The sequence below is a fragment of the Triticum dicoccoides genome, chromosome 7A (genome assembly GCF_002162155.2).
Source record: "Triticum dicoccoides isolate Atlit2015 ecotype Zavitan chromosome 7A, WEW_v2.0, whole genome shotgun sequence".
Lineage (NCBI taxonomy): Eukaryota > Viridiplantae > Streptophyta > Magnoliopsida > Poales > Poaceae > Triticum > Triticum dicoccoides.
In genome coordinates this window covers 475,830,220-475,855,002 of record NC_041392.1, presented here as the reverse complement: position 1 = coordinate 475,855,002, position 24,783 = coordinate 475,830,220, and positions in this window count along the sequence as shown.

The window sequence follows — 24,783 nt, the reverse complement described above, 5'->3', positions numbered from 1 at the left end:
TGGAAGATTAATATGATGGGAAATAGACCCGGGGGCCATAGGTTTCACTAGTGGCTTCTCTTGGGAGCATAAGTATTATGGTGGGTGAACAAATTACTGTTGAGCAATTGATAGAACTGAACATAGTTATGAGAATATCTAGGTATGATCATGCATATAGGCATCACGTCCGTGACAAGTAGAACGACTCCTGCCTACATCTACTACTATTACTCCACACATCGACCGCTATGCAGCATGCATCTAGAGTATTAAGTTCAAAAGAACAGAGTAATGCTTTAAGCAAGATGACATGATGTAGAGGGATAAACTCATGCAATATGATATCAACCCCATCTTGTTATCCTCGATGGCAACAATACAATACGTGCCTTGCTGCCCCTGCTGTCACTTGGAAAGGACACCGCAAGATTGAATCCAAAGCTAAGCACTTCTCTCATTGCAATAAAGATCAATCTAGTAGGCCAAACCAAACTGATAATTCGAAGAGACTTGCAAAGATAACCAATCCTACATAAAAGAATTCAGAGAAGATTCAAATATAGTTCATAGATAAACTTGATCATAAACACACAATTCATCGATCTCAGCAAACACACCGCAAAAGAAGATTACATCGAATAGATCTCCACAAGAATCATGGAGAACTTTGTATTGAGATCCAAAGAGAGAGAAGAAGCCATCTAGCTAATAACTATGGACCCGAAGGTCTGAGGTAAACTACTCACACATCATCGGAGAAGCTATGGTGTTGATGTAGAAGCCCTCCGTGATCAATGCCCCCTCCGGCAGGATGCCGGAAAAGGCCCCAAGATGGGATCTCATGGGTACAGAAGGTTTCGGTGGTGGAATTAGGTTTTCATGGATGCTTCTATTGGTTTGGGGGTACGTAGGTATATATAGGAGAAAGAAGTACATCGGTGGAGCAACGTGGGCCCCAGGAGGGTGGAGGGCGCGCCCCCTGCCTCATGCTCTCCTCGTTGCTTTCTTGACGTGGACTTCAAGTCCTCTGGATCACGTTTGTTCCAAAAATCACGTTCCCGAAGGTTTCATTCTGTTTGGACTCTGTTTGATATTCTTTTTGTGTGAAACTCTAAAATAGGCAAAAAACAGCAATTCTGGGCTGGGCCTCCGGTTAATAGGTTAGTCCCAAAAATAATATAAAAGTGTATAATAAAGCCCATTAATCATCCAAAACAGAATATAATATAGCATGAAGCAATCAAAAATTATAGATAAATTGGAGACGTATCAGTGGCTTTGCCACAAATACGATGTCAACTACATGATCATGCAAAGCAATATGACAATGATGAACGTGTCATGATAAACGGAACGGTGGAAAGTTGCATGGCAATATATCTCGGAATGGCTATGAAATGCCATAATAGGTAGGTATGGTGGCTGTTTTGAGGAAGAAATAAGGAGGTTTATGTGTGATAGAGTGTATCATATCACAGGGTTTGGATGCACCGGCGAAGTTTGCACCAACTCTCAATGTGAGAAAGGGCAATGCACGGTACTGAAGAGGCTAGCAATGATGGAAGGGTAAGAGTGTGTATAATCCATGGACTCAACATTAGTCATGAAGAACTCACATACTTATTGCAAAAATCTACAAGTCGTCAAAAACCAAGCACTACGCGCATGCTCCTAGGGGGATAGATTGGTAGGAAAAGACCATCGCTCGTCCCCGACCGCCACTCATAAGGAAGACAATCAAATAACACCTCATGTTTCAAATTTGTTACATAACGTTTACCATACGTGCATGCTACGGGACTTGCAACCTTCAACACAAGTATTTCTCAAATTCACAACTACTCAACTAGCACAACTTTAATATCACTGCCTCCATGTCTCAAAACAATCATCAAGCATCAAACTTCTCTTAGTATTCAACACACTCGTAAGAAAGTTTTTACTAGTTTTGAATACTTAGCATATTAGGATTAATTTTCCTATTTAAGAAAATTACCATGCTGTTTAAGACTCTCAAAATAATATAAGTGAAGCATGAGAGAATAATAGTTTTTATAAAACAAAACCACCGCCATGCTCTAAAAAATATAAGTGAAGCACTAGAGCAAAAACTATATAGCTCAAAAGATATAAGCGAAGCGCATAGAGTAATCTAATAAATTCCGAATCATGTGTGTCTCTCTAAAAAGGTGTGTACAACAAATATGATTGTGGTAAACTAAAAAACAAAGACTCAAATAATACAAGACGCTCCAAGCAAAACACATATCATGTGGTGAATAAAAATATAGCTCCAAGTAAAGTTACCGATGGAAGTAGACAAAAGAGGGGATGCCTTCCGGGGCATCCCCAAGATTTGGCTTTTTGGTGTCCTTAGATTATCTTGGGGTGCCATGGGAATCCCCAAGCTTTGGCTCTTACCACTCCTTGTTCCATAATCCATCAAATCTTTTACCCAAAACTTGAAAACTTCACAACACAAAACTTAACAGAAAATCTCGTGAGCTCCGTTAGCGAAAGCAAACAAAATACCACTTCAAGGTACTATAATGAACTCATTATTTATTTATATTGGTGTTAAACCTACTTTATTCCAACTTCTCTATGGTTTATAAACTATTTTACTAGCCATAGATTCATTAAAATAAGCAAACAACACACGAAAAATAGATTGTGTCGAAAACAGAACAGTCTGTAGTAATCTGTAACTCCAAAATATCTACCAAAATAGGACGACCTAGACAATTTGTTTATTTATCTGCTGCAATTGGAATCAATATTTTATCACTTTCTGGTGATTTTTAACAATTATTTTCGTGAACAGAAAGTTTCTGGAATTTTCAGTAAAATCAAATAACTATCATCCAAGAAGATCCTATAGGTTTAACTTGGCACTAACACTAATTAAAACATAAGAACAAACCTAACCAGAGGCTAGATCAAATGTTTATTCCTAAACAGAAGCAAAAAGCAAAAACTAAAATAAAATTGAGTTGCCTCCCAACAAGCGCTATCGTTTAACGCCCCTAGCTAGGCATAAAGATTTCAATGATGCTCACAAGAAAGACAAGAATGGAAGCACAAAGAGAGCATCATAAAATAGGTGACAAACACATCTAAGTCTAACATAGTTCCTATGCATAGGCATCTCATAGGCAAACAATGTATCAAGGCAAGCAAAAAACTAGCATATGCAAGGAAGCGGAAAGAAACAATAGCAATCTCAACATAGTGAGAGGTAATTTAGCAACATGAAAATTTCTGCAACCATATTTTCCTCTCTCATAATAATTACATGTAGGATCATAAGCAAATTCAACAATATAGCTATCACAAAACATATGCTTAACACGATACATATGTATGCAAAGTTGACACTCTTCAAAAATAGTGGGATTAACATTAGCTAAAGTCATGACCTCTCCAAACCCACTTTTATCAAAAACTTCATAAGATTGATCAAAATCCAAATATGTGGGATCTAAAGTTGACACTCTTCCAAACCCACTTTCAATACTATTGCAAACATTATTATCAATCTCATATTCATCATGGGGCTTAAAAAATTTCAAGATCATAAAAAAATCACCCCAATCATGATCATTACAACAAGTAGTAGACATAGCAAGCTTAGCATCCCCAAGCTTAGGGTTTTGCATATTATTAGCACGATTGACATCAAGAGAATTTATAGTAAAATCATTGCAATCATACTTTTTATTCAAGGAGCTATCGTGAATCTCTTCATAAATTTCTTCATCACAATTTTCAGATTTACGAATTTCAAGCAAAACCTCATAAAGATAATCTAGTGCACTCAAATCACTAGAAATTTGTTCATCATAATTGGATCTCTTAAAAAGATTAGCAAGGGGATGAGGATCCATATCAATAGATTTTTATCAAGAGAAGATGCAAGCACATAGAAGGCACATGGCAACACAAGCAAACGAAAAAGACGAACGAAGAGGGGCGAATAAACCGGCAAAGGTGAAGTGGGGGAGAGGAAAATGAGAGGCAAATGGCAAATAATGTAATGCGAGGGACAAGAGTTTGTGATGGGTACTTGGTATGTCTTGACTTGTGCGTAGACTCCCCGGCAACGGCGCCAGAAATGGCTCGTTGACGGGAAACCAAATCTTGACTTGACTTGGTGTAGGCCTCCCCGGCAACGGCGCGAGAAATCCTTCTTGCTACCTCTTGAGCACTGCGTTGGTTTTTCCTTGAAGAGGAAAGGGTGATGCAGCAAAGTAGCGTAAGTATTTCCCTAAGTTTTTGAGAACCAAGGTATCAATCCAGTACGAGGCCACGTTCAAGTCCCTCGCACCTACACAAACAAATAAAAACCTCGCAACCAACGCAATAAAGGGGTTGTCAATCCCTTCACGGTCACTTACGAAAGTGAGATCTGATAGATATGATAAGATGATATTTTTGGTATTTTTATAATAAAGATGCAAAGTAAAATAAAAGCAATAAAAATAGCTAAGTGTTGGAAGATTAATATGATGGAAAATAGACCCGGGGGCCATAGGTTTCACTAGTGGCTTCTCTTGAGAGCATAAATATTACGGTGGGTGAACAAATTACTGTTGAGCAATTGACAGAATTGAGTATAGTTATGAGAATATCTAGGTATGATCATGTATATAGGCATCACGTCCGTGACAAGTAGACCGACTCCTGCCTGCATCTACTACTATTACTCCACACATCAACTGCTATCTAGCATGCATCTAGAGTATTAAGTTCAAAAGAACAGAGTAATGCTTTAAGCAAGATGACATGATGTAGAGGGATAAACTCATGCAATATGGTATAAACCCCATCTTGTTATCCTCGATGGCAACAATACAATACGTGCCTTGCTGCCCCTGCTGTCACTGGGAAAGGACACCGCAAGATTGAACCCAAATCTAAGCACTTCTCCCATTGCAAGAAAGATCAATCTAGTAGGCCAAACCAAACTGATAATTCGAAGAGACTTGCAAAGATAACCAATCATACATAAAAGAATTCAGAGAAGATTCAAATATTGTTCATAGATAAACTTGATCATAAACCCACAATTCATCGGTCTCAACAAACACACCGCAAAAGAAGATTACATCAAATAGATCTCCACGAGGATCGTGGAGAACTTTGTATTGAGATCCAAAGAGAGAGAAGAATCCATCTAGCTAATAACTATGGACCCGAAGGTCTGAGGTAAACTACTCACACATCATTGGAGATGCTATGGTGTTGATGTAGAAGCCCTCCATGATCGATGCCCTCTCTGGCAGGACGCCAGAAAAGGCCCCAAGATGGAATCTCACGGGTACAGAAGGTTGCGGCGGTGGTATTAGGTTTTCGTGGATGCTTCTGTTTGTTTGGGGGTACGTAGGTATATATAGGAGGAAGAAGTACATCGGTGGAGCAACGTGGGACCCACGAGGGTGGAGGGCGCACCCAGGGGGTAGGCGCGCCCCCCTGCCTCGTGCTCTCTTGGTTGCTTTCTTGACATAGGGTCCAAGTCCTCTGATCACGTTTGTTCCAAAAATCACGTTCCCAAAGGTTTCATTCCGTTTGGACTCCGTTTGATATTCTTTTTCTGCGAAACTCTGAAATAGGCAAAAAACAGCAATTTGGGCTGGGCCTCCGGTTAATAGGTTAGTCCCAAAAATAATATAAAAGTGTATAACAAAGCACATTAATCATCCAAAACAGAATATAGTATAGCATGAAGCAATCAAAAATTATAGATACGTTTGAGACGTATCACTTCGCCTCTTGCACTGACGAGATGATAGTCCGCTCCATCCGCAAGTTCACCGCTGTCAAGAAGCGCGCGGACGACCTTGCTGTACTCCTCTAGCCCACGCGCCCAGGCTCCTCATTGCCTCCCACCCTCATCGTCCTCCATACTGACGACCTATTTCAAGCACTGGTGGCCATGCAGATGTCGAACGTCGCGGCGAAGAATGCCCACCTTGAGGTCGCGCTCGCCGCGCAGCGCCTCGCCATGCAACAAACTATCGATCTACACATCCATGTCTACAAGGAAATCATCTACATAGGCCAATACAGGGCCAGGGACAACCCAAAGACGTTGGCCTTCTATGACCGGCTGGAATCTTTGGACGCCATTGTTTCAGAAGCACGTTGACCTCACCATGAAAGTCGCTGCTCCTTAGTCATTGTTCGGTGGGCCAGCGCCCTGAGTCGAGGAGGAGGAGGTCGTCGATGGATGCATCTTTCTTCTTGCCTCCTGTAACCAGCACTACATCGCCTCGTGGCCTTAATGTGTTAGTGTATGGCATTATTATTCTAGTCATAAATCACATATGTGATCCCTTTGCTCTTATTTGGCGTTAATTATATGAAGTATCAGTGTCTTCGTCCTGATTTACCGGTCACCATCGTGTTTTGTCCCAAATTTTGACTTCAGAATTACGTACGAGATCCAACCTATCAAATTATACTATATATATTGGTGTGAAAACCAAACTTATAAATTCAAAACTAAGCATTAGCGTTACGTACATGTCACGAGTTCAAAATAAGAAAATGGAACAAGTACATCATGCTCGTCCTGTTCGCGTTGCTACTCACACTATCGTTCTGGCCCGCCGCTGAGCGCGCATTGGCGTGTCATTTTCTATCTACAAGTTAAAAAGGTAAAGACTACCGTGTTCGCATCGCACACCCACACGTTCGGGATCACTCCACGGTCGGTCCGACACGCCGCTCAAGCTAGGGAACGCTTGTTGTCTTAGCATTTTCACTGTCAGGTGGGGCCGCGGTTGAGAAAACCGACTATCGGCAAATCCTCACCCCGCCCACCGCATGTCCGCTGAGTTAGAATTAGAAGAGACAAATGTGGAGGGAGAATAGCTAGTTATAGCAGGGGCAAAGTATCTGGTGCTCCCAGCCTTGTGGTACTCCCAGTGCTCCAATGTCAAAAAATATTTTTAAATGTTTCAAAAAATTCCAAAAAAAAATGAGAATGTTCATAAGGAATGTCACTACATCCCCTAAAAATTTCAAGTCCAAAATTGAAATGTATATTGAGAAACAAAAAAGAGAAATCCAGATATGAATAATACCAGGTTTTTTTGCTGTATTGGATACACAAGTTTTGGAGCCTCCTCTGGTTCTTCTAGTTCTAGTTGGTCCTAATTAACTAATTAGACCTAGGCTAATCCTATTATCCTCATAATTAGATGCCCTATGTGGTTCTAATCTCCTTCCTATAATTCTCCAGCGATGATTAACTCTGGACAGCGAAGCGTTGTCGGATCGTGAAGGTTGCATGCTTTCAACCAAGTAGAGAGGCCATGCTTTCGGTCTTCGGTTCGAGGGAATGTTCGTGGGCGGTACGAGGGATCGTTCATTGATGGTTTGAGGGACTCCAAGTATGGTCTACACCGACACGTTCTTCCGCTGCAACTCGGTGACGATAGCGATCGTGATCCCAACCCGTTATGCATCTTCATATTGATCTTGGGTGATCATAGGCACAAAAAAATTTCTACTACGTTGCCCAACAAGTATCGTCCAATAGCTCTTTGTCTGGTCTTGTACAAAATCACAGCTAAATGTATTACCAATCGGATGAGAACATTTATGGTTGTGGTTATTAGTGGAGAGCAGAGTGCATTCGTTCCCGGACGCCTAATAACTGATAATGTCTTAGTGGCATATGAAAGTGTGCACACTATGAGGAGGCGGAAGAAAGGGAAGAGTTTTGCTTGTGTTGTCAAATTAGACATGACGAAGGCCTATGGCAGAGTAGAGTGGCATTTTCTAGGGGCCATTCTCATAAGACTAGGTTCCAGCATGGTCTGTGTTTGGTTGTGTATCTTCAGTGCAGTTCTCTATACGAGTCAATGGAGAATTACTTCCTTTTTCACACCCTCTCGTGGAGTTAGACAAGGTGATCCGATTTCGCCGTATCTATTCCTGATATGTGCAGACGGCCTCTCTTCCCTGCTAAAGTATCATATTGGCGGGCATATTGACAGAGGTATAAGGGTCAGTTACAGGTCACCCTGGGTCACACACCTACTATTCGCAGATGATAGCTTGATCTTCTTCAGTGCGACAAACCAGAGTGTTGTAAGACCGGATGAGATTCTTAGAATTTATGGAGAGGCTTTGGGGCAGTGTGTCAATCGTGATAAGAGTTCAGTTTACTTCAGTTCGAACACACCTGCTCAGTTGAGGCAACAGCTGAAAGTCACCTTAAAGATTTTAGTGGATGTGTTCAGCGAACATTATTTGGGGCTGCCCATAGCTATTGGTCGCATTACAAGTGGTACCTTTGTTCACATCGGGGAAAGGGCCGTGGCAAGATGCAAGGATGGTCTAAGAAGCTGCTGACATGTGTAGGATGTGAAACCTTACTAAAGTCAGTGGTTCAGGCAATTCCCACGTACTCGATGAGTACCTTTATACTCACTAAGAAAGTTTGTAAGAGTCCGACTTCACCTCTGGCTAAATATTTCGAGAGCAACTAATGCGGAGCATCCTATGGTCATCCCCATGGACCTACCATCGTCTCATCAAGAGCAAAGAGGACCTATGACACGAGCATGAGATAGAGCTCTCGAGAACGAGGTGACTTCCTTCCTTAGTGATATCACATATGATCCACTCGACACATGGCTACTACCTAAGTCCGATATGCTATGCATGGTTAGGTGTCAAGAGGACCCTCCCGGAGATGCTCATGAAGGCGGACAAGCCCACAAGTTCATGGACGAGGAGAATCATCGGAAAGAGTCAAGTGCAACTTCCAGGACCCGGACTGAAGGAAATATGCCCTAGAGGCAATAATAAAGTTATTATTTATTTCCTTATTTCATGATAAATGTTTATTATTCATGCTAGAATTGTATTAACCGTACATAATACATGTGTGAATACATAGACAAACATAGTGTCACTAGTATGCCTCTACTTGACTAGCTCGTTTATCAGAGATGGTTATGTTTCCTAGCCATAGACAAAAGAGTTGTCATTTGATTAACGGGGTCACATCATTAGGAGAATGATGTGATTGACTTGACCCATTTCGTTAGCCTAGCACTTGATCGTTTAGTATTCTGCTATTGCTTCCTTCATGACTTATACATGTTCCTGTAACTATGAGAATTGTGTAACTCCCGTTTACCGGAGGAACACTTTGGGTACTACCAAACGTCACAACGTAACTGGGTGATTATAAAGGAGTACTACAGGTGTCTCCAAAGGTACATGTTGAGTTAGCATAATTTAAGATTAGGTTTTGTCACTCCGATTGTCGGAGAGGTATCTCTGGGCCCTCTCGGTAATGCTCATCACCTAAGCCTTGCAAGCATGTAACTAATGAGTTAGTTATGAGATGAAGTATTACAGAACGAGTAAAGAGACTTGTCGGTAACGAGATTGAACTAGGTATTGGATACCGACGATCGAATCTCGGACAAGTAACATACCGATGACAAAGGGAACAACGTATGTTGTTATGCGGTTTGACCGATAAAGATCTTCGTAGAATATGTAGGAACCAATATGGGCATCCAGGTCCCGCTATTGGTTATTGACCAGAGATGTGTCTCAGTCATGTCTACATCATTCTCGAACCGTAGGGTCCGCACGCTTAAGGTTTCGATGACAGTTATATTATGAGTTTATGTATTTTGATGTACCGAAGGTTGTTCGGAGTCCCGGATATGATTACGGACATGACGAGGAGTCTCGAAATGGTCGAGACATAAAGATTGATATATTGGACGGATATATTTGGACACCGGAAAGGTTCCGGAGAAGTTTGGAGCCCCGGGAGGTTACCGGAACCCCCCGGGAGGTATATGGGCCTTATTGGGCCCATGTAGGAGGAAGGGAGAAGGAGCAAGGGAGGGGGGCGCGCCCCCCCAAGCCCAATCCGAATTGGGGAGGGGGGCCGGCCCCCCCTTTCCTTTCTCCTTCCCCCTCTTCCTATTACTACTACTAGTACTACTTCCTAATACTAGTACTCTTTCCTTCCCCCTCCAAATAAGATAAGGAAAAGAGAGGGAAACCTACTTGGAGTAGGTTTCCCCCTCCTCATGGCGCCCCCCCCTAGGGCCGGCCACCTCCTCCCTCCCTCCTTTATATACGGGGTAAGGGGGCACCCTAGAACACACAAGTTGATCATTGATCGTTCCTTAGCCGTGTGCGGTGCCCCCCTCCACGATATTACACCTCGGTCATATTTTAGCGGTGCTTAGGCGAAGCCCTGCAACAGGAGAACATCAAGATCGTCACCACGCCGTCGTGCTGACGGAACTCCCCCTCGGTGCCTCTGCTGGATCGGAGATCGAGGGTGCATCATCGAGCTGTACGTGTGTCAAGAACTCGGAGGTGCCGGAGTAACGGTACTTGGATCGGTTGAACCGGAGGACGTACGACTACTTCCTCTACGTTGCGTCAACGCTTCCGCTTCGGTCTACAAGGGTACGTAGACAACACTCTCCCCTCATTGCTATATCATCACCATGATCTTGCGTGTGCGTAGGAATTTTTTTGAAATTACTACGTTCCCCAACAGTGGCATCCGAGCCTAGGTTTTATGCGTTGATGTTATATGCACGAGTAGAACACAAGTGAGTTGTGGACGATATAAGTCATACTGCTTACCAGCATGTCATACTTTGGTTCAGCGGTATTGTGAGATGAAGCGGCCCGGACCGACATTACGCGTACGCTTACGCGAGACTGGTTTCACCGTTACGAGCACTCGTGCTTAAAGGTGGCTGGCGGGTGTCTGTCTATCTCACTTTAGTTGAACCGAGTGTGGCTACGCCCGGTCCTTGCGAAGGTTAAAACGGAGTCTATTTGACGAACTATCGTTGTGGTTTTGATGTGTAGGTGAGATTGGTTCTTGCTTAAAGCCCGTAGCAGCCACGTAAAACTTGCAACAACAAAGTAGAGGACGTCTAACTTGTTTTTGCAGGGCATGTTGTGATGTGATATGGTCAAGGCATGATGCTAAATTTTATTGTATGAGATGATCATGTTTTGTAACCGAGTTATCGGCAACTGGCAGGAGCCATATGGTTGTCGCTTTATTGTATGCAATGCAATCGCGATGTAATGCTTTACTTTATCACTAAACGATAGCGATAGTCGTAGAAGCATAAGATTGGCGAGACGACAATGATGCTACGATGGAGATCAAGGTGTCGCGCCGGTGACGATGGTGATCATGACGGTGCTTCGGAGATGGAGATCACAGGCACAAGATGATGATGGCCATATCATATCACTTATATTGATTGCATGTGATGTTTATCCTTTATGCATCTTATCTTGCTTTGATTGACAGTAGCATTTTAAGATGATCTCTCACTAATTATCAAGAAGTGTTCTCCCTGAGTATGCACCGTTGCGAAAGTTCTTCGTGCTGAGACACCACGTGATGATCGGGTGTGATAGGCTCTACGTTCAAATACAACGGGTGCAAAACAGTTGCACACGCGGAATACTCAGGTTATACTTGACGAGCCTAGCATATACAGATATGGCCTCGGAACACGGAGACCGAAAGGTCGAGCGTGAATCATATAGTAGATATGATCAACATAATGATGTTCACCGATGAAACTACTCCATCTCACGTGATGATCGGACATGGTTTAGTTGATTTGGATCACGTGATCACTTAGAGGATTAGAGGGATGTCTATCTAAGTGGGAGTTCTTAAGTAATATGATTAAAATGAACTTAAATTTATCATGAACTTAGTCCTGGTAGTATTTTGCAAATCATGTTGTAGATCAATAGCTCGCGTTGTTGCTTCCCTGTGTTTATTTTGATATGTTCCTAGAGAAAATTGTGTTGAAAGATGTTAGTAGCAAAGATGCGGATTGGATCCGTAATCTGAGGTTTATCCTCATTGCTGCACAGAAGAATTATGTCCTTGATGCACCGCTAGGTGACGGACCTATTGCAGGAGCAGATGCAGACATTATGAACGTTTGGCTAGCTCAATATGATGACTACTTGATAGTTTAAGTGCACCATGCTTAACGGCTTAGAATCGGGACTTCAAAGACGTTTTGAACGTCATGGACCATATGAGATGTTCCAGGAGTTGAAGTTAATATTTCAAACAAATACCCGAGTTGAGAGATATGAAATCTCCAACAAGTTCTATAGCTAAAAGATGGAGGAGAATCACTCAACTAGTGAGCATGTGCTCAGATTGTCTGGGTACTACAATCGCTTGAATCAAGTGGGAGTTAATCTTCCAGATAAGATAGTGATTGACAGAATTCTCTAGTCACCATCACCAAGTTAGTAGAACTTCGTGATGAACTATGATATGCAAGGGATAACAAAAACGATTCCCAAGCTCTTCGTAATGCGGAAATTGATGAAGGTAGAAATCAAGGAAAACATCAAGTGTTGATGGTTGACAAGATCACTAGTTTCAAGAAAAGGGCAAATGGAAGAAGGGGAACTTCAAGAAGAACGGCAAGCAAGTTGCTGCTCAAGTGAAGAAGCCCAAGTCTGATCCTAAGCCTGAGACTAAATGCTTTTACTGCAAAGGGACTGGTCACTGGAAGCGGAACTACCCCAAGTGATTGGCGGATAAGAAGGATGGCAAAGTGAACATAAGTATATTTGATATACATGTTATTGATGTGTACTTTACTAGTGTTTATAGCAACCCCTCAGTATTTGATACTAGTTCAGTTGCTAAAATTAGTAACTCTAAACGGGAGTTGCAGAATAAACAGAGACTAGTTAAGGGTGAAGTGACGATGTGTGTTGGAAGTGGTTCCAAGATTGATATGATCATCGTCGCACACTCCTATACTTTCGGGATTAGTGTTGAACCTGAATAAGTGTTATTTGGTGTTTGCGTTGAGCATGAATATGATTTGATCATGTTTATTGTAATACAGTTATTCATTTAAGTAAGAGAATAAATTGTTGTTCTGTTTACATGAATGAAACCTTATATGGTTACACACCCAATGAAAATAGTTCGTTGGATCTCGATCGTAGTGATACACATAATCATAATATTGAAACCAAAAGATGCAAAATTAATAATGATAAGTGCAACTTGTTTGTAGCACTGCCGTTTAGGTCATATTGGTGTAAAGCGCATGAAGAAACTCCATACTGATGGGCTTTTGGAATCACTTGATTATGAATCAGTTGATGCTTGCGAACCATGCCTCATGGGCAAGATGACTAAGACTCTGTTCTTCAGAACAATGAAGCGAGCAATAGATTTGTTGGAAATCATACATACTGATGTATGTGGTCCAATGAATATTAAGGCTCGCGACAGGTATCATTATTTTCTGATCTTCACAGATGATTTGAGCAGATATGAGTATATCTACTTGATGAAACATAAGTCTGAAACATTTGAAAAGTTCAACGAATTTCAGAGTGAAGTGAAAAATCATCGTAACAAGAAAATAAAGTTTCTACGATCTGATCGTAGAGAAGAGTATTTGAGTTACGAGTTTGGCCTTCAGTTAAAAACAATGTGAAATAGTTTCACTACTCATGCCACCTAGAACACCACAATGTTATGGTGTGTCCGAACGTCATAACCGTACTTTATTAGATATGGTGCGATCTATGATGTCTCTTACCGATCTACCACTATCGTTTTGGGGTTATGCATTAGAGACAGCTGCATTCACGTTAAATAGGGCACCATCTAAATCCGTTGAGACGACACCGTGTGAACTATGGTTTGGCAAGAAACCTAAGCTGTTGTTTCTTAAAGTTTGGAGTTGCGATGCTTATATGAAAAAGGGTTTTTTCAACTTGATAAGCTCGAACCCAAATCGGAAAAGTGCGTCTTCATAGAATACCCAAAGGAAATTGTTGGGTACACCTTCTATCACAGATCCGAAGGCAAATTTGTTGCTGATAATAGATCCTTTCTAGAGAAGGAGTTTTTCTCGAAAGAAGTGAGTGGGAGGAAAGTAGAGCTTGATAAGGTAATTTGTACCTTCTCCCGAATTGAAAATAGTTCATCACTGAAATCAGTTCCAGTGATTCCTACACCAATTAGTGAGGAAGCTAATGATGATGATCATGAAACTTCAGATCAAGTTACTACAGAACCTCGTAGGTCTTCCAAAGTACGGTCCGCACCAGTGTGGTACGGTAATCCTGTTCTGAAAGTCATGTTACTAGACCATGATAAACCTACGAACTATGAGGAAGCGATGATGAGCCCAGATTCCGCGAAATGGCTTAAGGCCATAAAATCTGAGATATGATCCATGTATGAAAACAAAGTATGGACTTTGATTGACTTGCTCGATGATCAGCAAGCCATGTTAAATAAATGGATCTTCAAGAGGAAGACGGACACTGATAGTAGTGTTACTATCCACTAAGCTCGACTTGTTGCAAAAGGTTTTTCAACAAGTTCAAGGGGTTGAATACGATGAGATTTTCTCACTCGTATCGATGCTTAAGTCTGTCTGAATCATGTTAGCAATTGCCACATTTTATGAAATCTGGCAAATGGATGTCAAAACTGCATTCCTTAATGGATTTACTAAAGAAGAGTTGTATATGATACAACCAAAAGTTTTTGTCAATCCTAAAGATGCTAACAAAATGTGCAAGCTCCAGCGATCCATCTATGGACTGGTGCAAGCATCTCGGAGTTGGAATATACGCTTTGATAAATTGATCAAAGCATATAGTTTTATATGGACTTACGATGAAGCCTGTATTTATAATAAAGTGAGTGGGAGCACTACAGCCTTTCTGATTAGTATATGTGAGTGACATATTGTTGATCAGAAATGATGTAGAATTTTTCTGCAAAGCATAAAGGAGTATTTTAAAGGAGTTCTTTAAAAAGAAAAGACCTCAGTAAAAGCTACTTACATATTGAGCATCAAGATCTATTGAGATAGATCAAGACGCTTGATAAGATTTTCAATGAGTACATACCTTGGCAAGATTTTGAAATAGTTCAAAATGGAACAGTCAAAGAAAGAGTTCTTGCCTGTGTTGCAAAGGTATTGAGTAAGACTCAAATCCCGACCACAGCAGAAAATAGAAAGGGAATGAAAAGTCATTCCCTATGCCTCAGTCATAGGTTCTATAAAGTATGCTATGTACCAGACCTATTGTATACCTTGCTCTGAATTTGGCAAGGGAGTACAATAGTGATCTAGGAGTAGATCACTGGACATTGGTCAAGAATATCCTTAGTAAGGACTAAGGAGGTGTTTCTCGATTATGGAGGTAATAAAAGAGTTTATTGTAAAAGTTACATCAGTGCAAACTTTTACACTGATCCAGATGACTCTAAGTCTCAACCTGAATACATATTAAAAGTGGGAGCAATTAGCTAGAGTAGCTCCGTGCAGAGCATTGTGGACATAAAATATTTGCAAAATACATACGGCTCTAAATGTGACAGACCCGTTGACTAAGCTTCTCTCACGAGCAAAACATGATCACACCTTAGTACTCTTTGGGTAATAATCACATAGCGATGTGAACTAGATTATTGACTCTAGTAAACCCTTTGGGTGTTGGTCACATGATGATGTGAACTATGGGTGTTAATCATATACAGATATGAATCTTGGTGTTAAATCACATGGTGATGTGAACTAGATTATTGACTCTAGTGCAAGTGGGAGACTGAAGGAAATATGCCCTAGAGGCAATAATAAAGTTATTATTTATTTCCTTATTTCATGATAAATGTTTATTATTCATGCTAGAATTGTATTAACCGGAAACATGATACATGTGTGAATACATAGACAAACATAGTGTCACTAGTATGCCTCTACTTGACTAGCTCGTTTATCAGAGATGGTTATGTTTCCTAGCCATAGACAAAAAGAGTTGTCATTTGATTAACGGGGTCACATCATTAGGAGAATGATGTGATTGACTTGACCCATTCCGTTAGCCTAGCACTTGATCGTTTAGTATTCTGCTATTGCTTCCTTCATGACTTATACATGTTCCTATAACTATGAGAATTGTGTAACTCCCGTTTACCGGAGGAACACTTTGGGTACTACCAAACGTCACAACGTAACTGGGTGATTATAAAGGAGTACTACAGGTGTCTCCAAAGGTACATGTTGAGTTAGCATAATTTAAGATTAGGTTTTGTCACTCCGATTGTCGGAGAGGTATCTCTGGGCCCTCTCGGTAATGCTCATCACCTAAGCCTTGCAAGCATGTAATTAATGAGTTAGTTATGAGATGAAGTATTACAGAACGAGTAAAGAGACTTGTCGGTAACGAGATTGAACTAGGTATTGGATACCGACGATCGAATCTCGGACAAGTAACATACCGATGACAAAGGGAACAACGTATGTTGTTATGCGGTTTGACCGATAAAGATCTTCGTAGAATATGTAGGAACCAATATGGGCATCCAGGTCCCGCTATTGGTTATTGACCAGAGATGTGTCTCAGTCATGTCTACATCGTTCTCGAACCGTAGGGTCCGCACGCTTAAGGTTTCGATGACAGTTATATTATGAGTTTATGTATTTTGATGTACCGAAGGTTGTTCGGAGTCCCGGATATGATTACGGACATGACGAGGAGTCTCGAAATGGTCGAGACATAAAGATTGATATATTGGACGGATATATTTGGACACCGGAAAGGTTCCGGAGAAGTTTGGAGCCCCGGGAGGTTACCGAAACCCCCCGGGAGGTATATGGGCCTTATTGGGCCCATGTAGGAGGAAGAGAGAAGGAGCAAGGGAGGGGGGCGCGCCCCCCCAAGCCCAATCCGAATTGGGGAGGGGGGCCGGCCCCCCTTTCCTTTCTCCTTCCCCCTCTTCCTATTACTACTACTAGTACTACTTCCTAATACTAGTACTCTTTCCTTCCCCCTCCAAATAAGATAAGGAAAAGAGAGGGAAACCTACTTGGAGTAGGTTTCCCCCTCCTCATGGCGCGCCCCCCCTAGGGCCGGCCACCTCCTCCCTCCCTCCTTTATATACGGGGTAAGGGGGCACCCTAGAACACACAAGTTGATCATTGATCGTTCCTTAGCCGTGTGCGGTGCCCCCCTCCATGATATTCGCCTCGGTCATATTTTAGCGGTGCTTAGGCGAAGCCCTGCAACAGGAGAACATCAAGATCGTCACCACGCCGTCGTGCTGACGGAACTCCCCATCGGCGCCTCTTCTGGATCGGAGATCGAGGGTGCGTCATCGAGCTGTACGCGTGTCAAGAACTCGGAGGTGCCGGAGTAACGGTACTTGGATCGGTTGAACCGGAGGACGTACGACTACTTCCTCTATGTTGCGTCAACGCTTCCGCTTCGATCTACAAGGGTACGTAGACAACACTCTCCCCTCGTTGCTATATCATCACCATGATCTTGCGTGTGCGTAGGAAATTTTTTGAAATTACTACGTTCCCCAACACGGACATCCAGCCCCTGGAGACGTCACCAGCGCCAAGGAGCCAGCGGCCAAGTCTACAGGCCACGGACATCCGGCCGCAGCTCGGACATCCGGCCTGAAAGCCCGGACATCCGGCCCCTGCTCGGAAATCCGGCACCCGTCACAGAACATGCCCGAGGCTGAACCCTTTCAGCCCGGACATCCGGCCGTCGCCCGGACATCCGGCCCCGTCTGTCTGCGCATAGTAAAGGGCCGAGGCCCATGTACCCTTTCGCCCTCCCCTAGACAATATATACTCCTCCTCCTCCCTCTTTCTAGGGTTAGCATTGGTTTAGCTCATATGTGAGATAGAGCATTGCTCATCCATACGGATCTGCTCCTCGAGAGAGACCGCGGCCCCTCTACGGAGACGATCCATGTTGGATTCAAGACCCCCTCTTGGGTGGCCCCATCAAGACCTCCTCACAGAGAAGAACCAGTTACCCTTTGTATCGTCCTTTGTTGCATTTGGATCTTGTATCTCCTCTCGTGTTCCTAGGATCTAGCATATGTGTGACTATATCTTGTTGGTTTTAGAGTTCCTCCTGTGTTTTCCCTTGTGATCCCCTTGTGTTCTTCGTGTTCTTAGTTGGGATCCGCTCCTATCGTGAAATATCGGCCGTCGAGGGTTCCACCCTACATCATCTTGGTATCATGAGCCTCGTTGATCACGATTTCGGAGCCTCCCCGTTGTGTTTTCTAGCCAGATTTTGTTGTTTTTATCCCAAATTCGAAAATTGCCTCACAAAAATAGCCCAATTTTTTTTGTGATTTGTTGGTGTGATGAAGTTTTGTTGGATTTGATCCGCGGATTTCGTGTGTTGCAGGTAGGTCTAGCTTCCCCCCCATCTTTTCCCCAATTTCCATCCACAAAATCTTCGGAATTTTGCTTCGGATTTGACCTCTCCACGCGGCGTTCATCGAGTTCGTCCACGGATCCAGAGCCTGGACATCCGGCCCGACAGCCCGAACATTCGGCCACCCCGAACATCCGGCCCTCGGCCCGGACATCCGGCCCCTGACGACATCATTTCCATCCACCGCCCCGTTTCCTGCCTAACTTTCGCCCAATTTTGTTCCGGTGCCCACATCCATTTCCGCATAACCCAACCACTTCCGCATAGCACCACCACAGCTCTCCCGCTACCAACTCCGACAAGCTTGACCCGTTTTGCTTTGAGAATTTGAGTTACGGTTCCCGTGTCCTATTGTGTTTCAGCTATTTAGGTACGGTTCGACATCGACATCACCGCCGCTCATCTTCGCCAAGGACTACTACGAACGGCTACATCATTTTGGTATCAAGCTCACCTTGGTATCATCTTGGTATCGTGATATCATCCTACTTTCTTGCAATTGCATGGATAACCCCATAGCCTTACTTTTGCGTAGCTTACCCATCGAGACTAGCCTTTGAGTATTGCCGGCAACGTGACTTGTGCACATTAGTGATCATACTTTCCATAGCATACCATATCATCGTGGTGCATATCTTGGTATCATCTCTTGTGTCACAAAATTGTCATTGCATACACAAATGCTATCTTGGTTCGTGAAGCATTGCATGAAAAAAGAGCTCAAAAGAGAAAGAGCCAAACAAGATTTTAAGCAAAGAGGAAAGATACGCACAGAGCTTATAAGCAAGAACCATATCATCATACAACATTAAAATTGTCATGCTCGATCATCTTGGATCATACCACCGAAATACCATACATATAGCATACTTGGGATAGAAGTCGTTGCATTTTTGCTTAGTAGGTTGTGCACAAGTTCGTATCCACCTATTGTGCAATCGTGCTAGCGTCTCTCTATTGTTGTGCAACAAGAGCATTTTCGTGGATTCCACATTTTGGCTCAACTTTGGTTGCACGACCCCACTTATCTATTTGCGTGTGTGTTTCCGTGTACCTTATCTTTCTTGGTCTACTTGTTGCATTTGCAAATTTGTGAATCTTTTCCAACATTATTGAAGCTCACTAACAATTGCATCAAATTTTGTGCCACCATCATAACCAAGCTCCACCATAAGCTTTTACTTGTGTAGGTGTGAGAAACCGACAAGAATTGGTACCAATTGTGCTATTTCCTTGTTACACATTGGAGTGATCTTTGATCCATCTTGAACATCTGTCAAGGTACATTTGGTATTGGTTCTTCTCTTTCTCCCACTCACATATATTTGTTTGGAATGATGGATAGGCCAAGTTCCTCTACCAACCCACTCTTCCTTGAGCAAGACGACGACCCAAACAACTATGTCACCAAGTTACACCTCTTTGCTACACAACGAGCTTTGCATCAAGAGCAACTATCAATGGGTGAAGACTACTTAGACCACAAGCTCGACGAACACAAGCACGAGAATGACGCAAGAATGGACGAGATTCGTGCCTTGTTGGTCAACGGTTCTTCTACCACTTCGTCCTACTCAAGACGGAGCCGCTCAAGCCGACACTCAGACGACACTATCTCTGGCTCAAGTACCCCGACATCGAACACTCTTCGTCGTGCCGCACGTCAAGATCATCAAGCAAACCGCAATCCTCTACACGACACCGACTCTCAAGACCATAGACATCGTCAAAACCAAGCGACTTTTGTGCAAGCACAAGAACGGCAATGCGAACGACAACAAGAACAAGAGAAGCGAGCGCGACAACACCAAGATGCACAAGATGCAGAGGCACAACACCAAGAACAACAACTTCGAGAAGCTCAAGCACTTGAGGCGCAACGTGCCCTTCGAGAAAGTCGAGCCATAGCCAACCGAGGCTGACAAGCTCGTCTACACCAAGAAGCGCTTCGCGATGAAGCTCAAGAGAGGATTTTCCAAGCACGTGTGCATCGACAAGCTCCTCCTCAAGCTTGACAAGCTCCTCCACAAGCTCGCCAAGAACATCAAGTTCAACACGAGCATGAAGACAATGGAAATCCCCCAAGACAAGAGCAACATGAGAACGACAACCCTCCTCGCCAAGAGCAACGTGAGATTGTCAATCCTCACTGACATGGATGTCATCATCCTCGACCACAACACAATGACAAGCAATGATATGGCAAGCTAAAGTTCACCATGCCCAAGTTCACGGAAGCAATGCCCGAAGAGTACATCTCATGGGCATTGAAGGTTGACAAAATCTTCCGTTTGCACAACTATTACGAAGAGAAGAAGATCGCGATGGCATCCCTTGAGTTCCAAGACTACGTACTCATTTAGTGGGAACAAGTCATTGAGCGCCGAGAGGCCAAAGGTGAACCGCCCATCACTACTTGGGCGCAAATGAAGGATGTCATGAGAGCATGTTTTGTGCCTACCTACTACAACCACGACCTCTTCAAGAAATTCCAACTACTCAAGCAAGGAACCAAGAGCATTGAAGAGTACTACAAGGAAATGGAGATTTCCATGATAAGAGCCAATGTCACGGAATATGATGAGAAAACTATGGCATGTTTCTTGAACGGACTCAATCACCCTATCAAGAAGATTGCCGACTTCCAACCATACTCGAACCTCATCGAGCTAGTGCATTAAGCCACCAAAGCGGAACGCCAAGTGCAAGATGACTTCAAGTATGCCAAGTTCTCATCCAAGTCTTATGGCTTCTCCAACACCCAAGCTTCAACGACTCCAACACCGTCTACCTCAACCAAGCCACCTACAAGCAACGGCGACAAGTCGAGTTACAAGAAAACTTCGACAACCTCAAGTCGTCCTCCTACTACAAGCAACTTCAAATTGAAAGCTTCATCATCATCTACCCCAACTGATGAGACCATCAAGACAAGTTCCTTCAAATGCTTCACATGTGGCGGCCGAGGCCACAAGTCCTTTGAGTGCACAAACAAGCGCACCATGATCCTCAATGACGACGGAACCTATGACTCCATGAGTTAAGGAGAAATGGCAGCCCTTGAGCAAGTGGCCATGCATCGCCAAGTGAACAACGACGATGAAGATGATCAAGTCTTTTGTGACGAAGATTTGAGCCCTGCTCTCGTTGTCTCCAAGGTCTTGACTCTTCAACATCAACAAGAAGAAGACCAAAGATGTCATATCTTCCACACCAAAGCCGGCATCAATGGAAGTTTCCATAACCTTGCAAGTGAAGAACTATGCTCCAAGCTTCAATTGGTCAAGATGAAGCACCCGCACTCCTACAAAGTTTAATGGCTAAGCGACACCGGCACCATCCAAGTCGAGCATAGAGTACAAGTTTCTTTCAAGATCGGAGCTTACGAAGACACTTTGGAGTGTGATGTCCTTCCAATGACCGTTTGCCACCTCCTTCTTGGACGGCCATGGCAATTTGACCGAGGTGTCATCCACAACGGGCGTACAAACCACTATAGCTTCAAGATGAAAGAGAAGGAGTATGTGTTATTCCCTATGTCTCCAAGCCAAGTGATCGTGGACAAGCAAGCCACCCATCATGGAGAGAATAGTGAGCGAGCGAACCACCAAAAAGAGAGTGAGCGCCACAAGCCCAAATTGAGTGCCTCCACGATGAGCGACAAGAAAAACTTAGTTCTATTTGCCACCAAACGTGAGATGAGAGAAGTGTGTGAGAACCCATCAAGTATCCTACACTATGTCCTATTGTGCAAGGATGAGGCACCAAAAGCTAACACCTCTCACAATCTTCCTCTAATGTTATCTTCTATTTTTCAGGAATTCCAAGATGTTTTCCCCGACGAGCTACCCCCGGGTCTACCTCCACTACGAGGCATCGAGCACCACATCGACCTCATCCCCGGAGCGCCACTTCCAAACAAGGCTCCCTACCGCGTCAACCCCGAAGAAACCAAAGAAATACAAAGGCAAGTAAAGCATCTCATAGACCATGGACATGTGCGTGAAAGTTTGAGTCCTTGTGCCGTACCGGTCATTCTTGTGCCAAAAAGAGATGGTAGCTTTCGCATGTGCTCCGATTGTAGACCAAGCAATGCTATCGCCGTTCGCTATAGGTACCCCATTCCATGCCTTGACGATATGCTAGATGAACTTAACGGTGCCACTATTTTTTCCAAAATTGATCTTAAAAGTGGTTACTATGAAATCCGCATACAGGAGGGTGATGAATGGAAAACCGCTTTCAAAACAAAGTTTGGTTTGTATGAGTGGTTAGTCATGCCTATGGGTTTATCGGAAGCACCCGGTACTTTCATGCATCTTATGCATTATGTGTTTCGCCCTTATACTGGTGAATTTGTTGTTGTCTACTTCGACGATATCCTTGTGTTTAGCAAATCTCTCAAAGAGCATGTCATCCACCTTCGAACAGTGCTACAAACTCTTCGAACAGAGCATCTCTATGCTAATATGGAAAAATACCTCTTTGGTGTTGATAAGCTTGTTTTCTTGGGTTTTGTAGTATCTTCTAAGGGTGTTCATGTCGATGAATCTAAGATCAATGCTATTAAAACTTGGCCCAGACCAACCAATTTACAACAAGTGCATAGTTTTCTTGGTTTAGCTGGTTTTTACCATCGTTTTGTGAAGGATTTTAGCACCATTGCATCTCCTTTACATGCTTTGAGAAAGAAGAATGCACCTTTTGTTTGGGGACCATCCCAAGATATCACATTCAATGAGATTAAGAATTTTCTTACTCATGCTCCCGTGCTTGCATTACCCAACTTTGAAAAACCTTTTGAAATTCATTGTGATGCTAGTAGTAATGGCATAGGAGGTGTGTTAACTCAAGAGAAGCGCCCCATAGCATACTTTAGTGAGAAACTCTCCGGAGTGCAACTCAATTACCCCATTTATGACAAAGAGCTATATGCTTTAGTGCGAGTTTTGCATGAATGGGAACATTACCTTCGCCCTCATGAATTTATCATCCATACCGATCATGAAACGCTTAAATACCTTAAGGGTCAAACTAAGTTGAACAAGCGTCATGCTAAATGGAGTGAGTTTATTGAGTCATTTCCTTATGTCATCAAGTATATTAAAGGTAAGGAAAATGTTGTGGCGGATGCGCTTTCCCATATATGCATGCTTGTTACACAACTTGAGTTGAATGTCATTGGTTTTGATCACATAAAAGACTTGTATGAGCATGATCCTACTTTTGCTATTCCTTATGCTAAGTGTTTGACGCATACTTCTTGGGATCGATATTACCTCAAGGATGGTTATCTTATGAGAGCTAACAAACTTTGCATCCCCGAGTCTTCTCTTCGTTTGTTACTTTTGCAAGAATCTCATGGAGGAGGACTAACGGGACATTTTGGATGTGACAAGACATTTGCCACGCTCTCCAAGAACTACTTTTGGACCAAGATGTTTCGCGACGTCAATCGTTTCACCAACCGATGCTCTACATGTTGCAAAGCTAAGTCTAAAGCTCAATCTCATGGACTATATATGCCTCTTCCAATTCCGTACCAACCATGGGAAGATATTAGCATGGATTTTGTGCTTGGTTTGCCTAGAACTAGAAATGGCAAGGAGTCCATTTTTGTTGTTGTGGACCGATTCTACAAAATGGCTCATTTCATTCCTTGCAACAAGATAGACGATGCTTCACGTGTTGCAAATTTGTTTTGTAGGGAAATCTTGCGCCTTCATAGACTGCCAAAGACGATTGTCTCGGACCGCGGCGTCAAGTTCTTGAGTTACTTTTGGAAGACATTGTGCGCCAAGCTCGGAATCAAGCTTTTGTTCTCTTCGGCATACGATCAACAAACCGACAGCCAAACGGAGGTGACGAACCGCGTGCTCTCCACTCTACTACGCATGTTGATAAATAAGAACATCAAGGAGTGGGAGGAGTGCCTACCTATCACCGAGTACGCCTACAACCGTGCAAGACATTCAACTACCGGCAAGTCCCCCTTCGAGGTTGTTTACGACTTCAACCCATTGTCCCCATTGGACATTCTTCCTCTACCGCTACAAGAGCGCTCAAACATGGACGCGAGTGCCCGATTCAACTACCTCAAGAAGATGGATGAAGATACAAGGCACACCATCGAGCGCCAAGTACAATGACTCGCCACCAAGCTCAACGTCAACAAACAACCCATGATATTCAACATTGGAGATCTTGTGTGGCTACACCTTCGCAAGGACCTCTTCCCCAACAAACGCAAGTCCAAACTTCTACCACGAGCCGATGGACCCTTCAAGGTGCTTGCACGCTACAACAACAACACCTACAAGATCGACATCCCACGCGACCAGTACTCCGTGAGCGACATCTTCAACGTCAAAGATCTCTCCCCGTACCATGGTGATGAGGATTTCGATCTGAAGTCAGATCTTTCCCAAGGGAGGGGAGATGATGCGGAGCATCGTACGGTCATCCCCATGGACCTACCTGTTGGGGAACGTAGTAATTTCAAAAAAA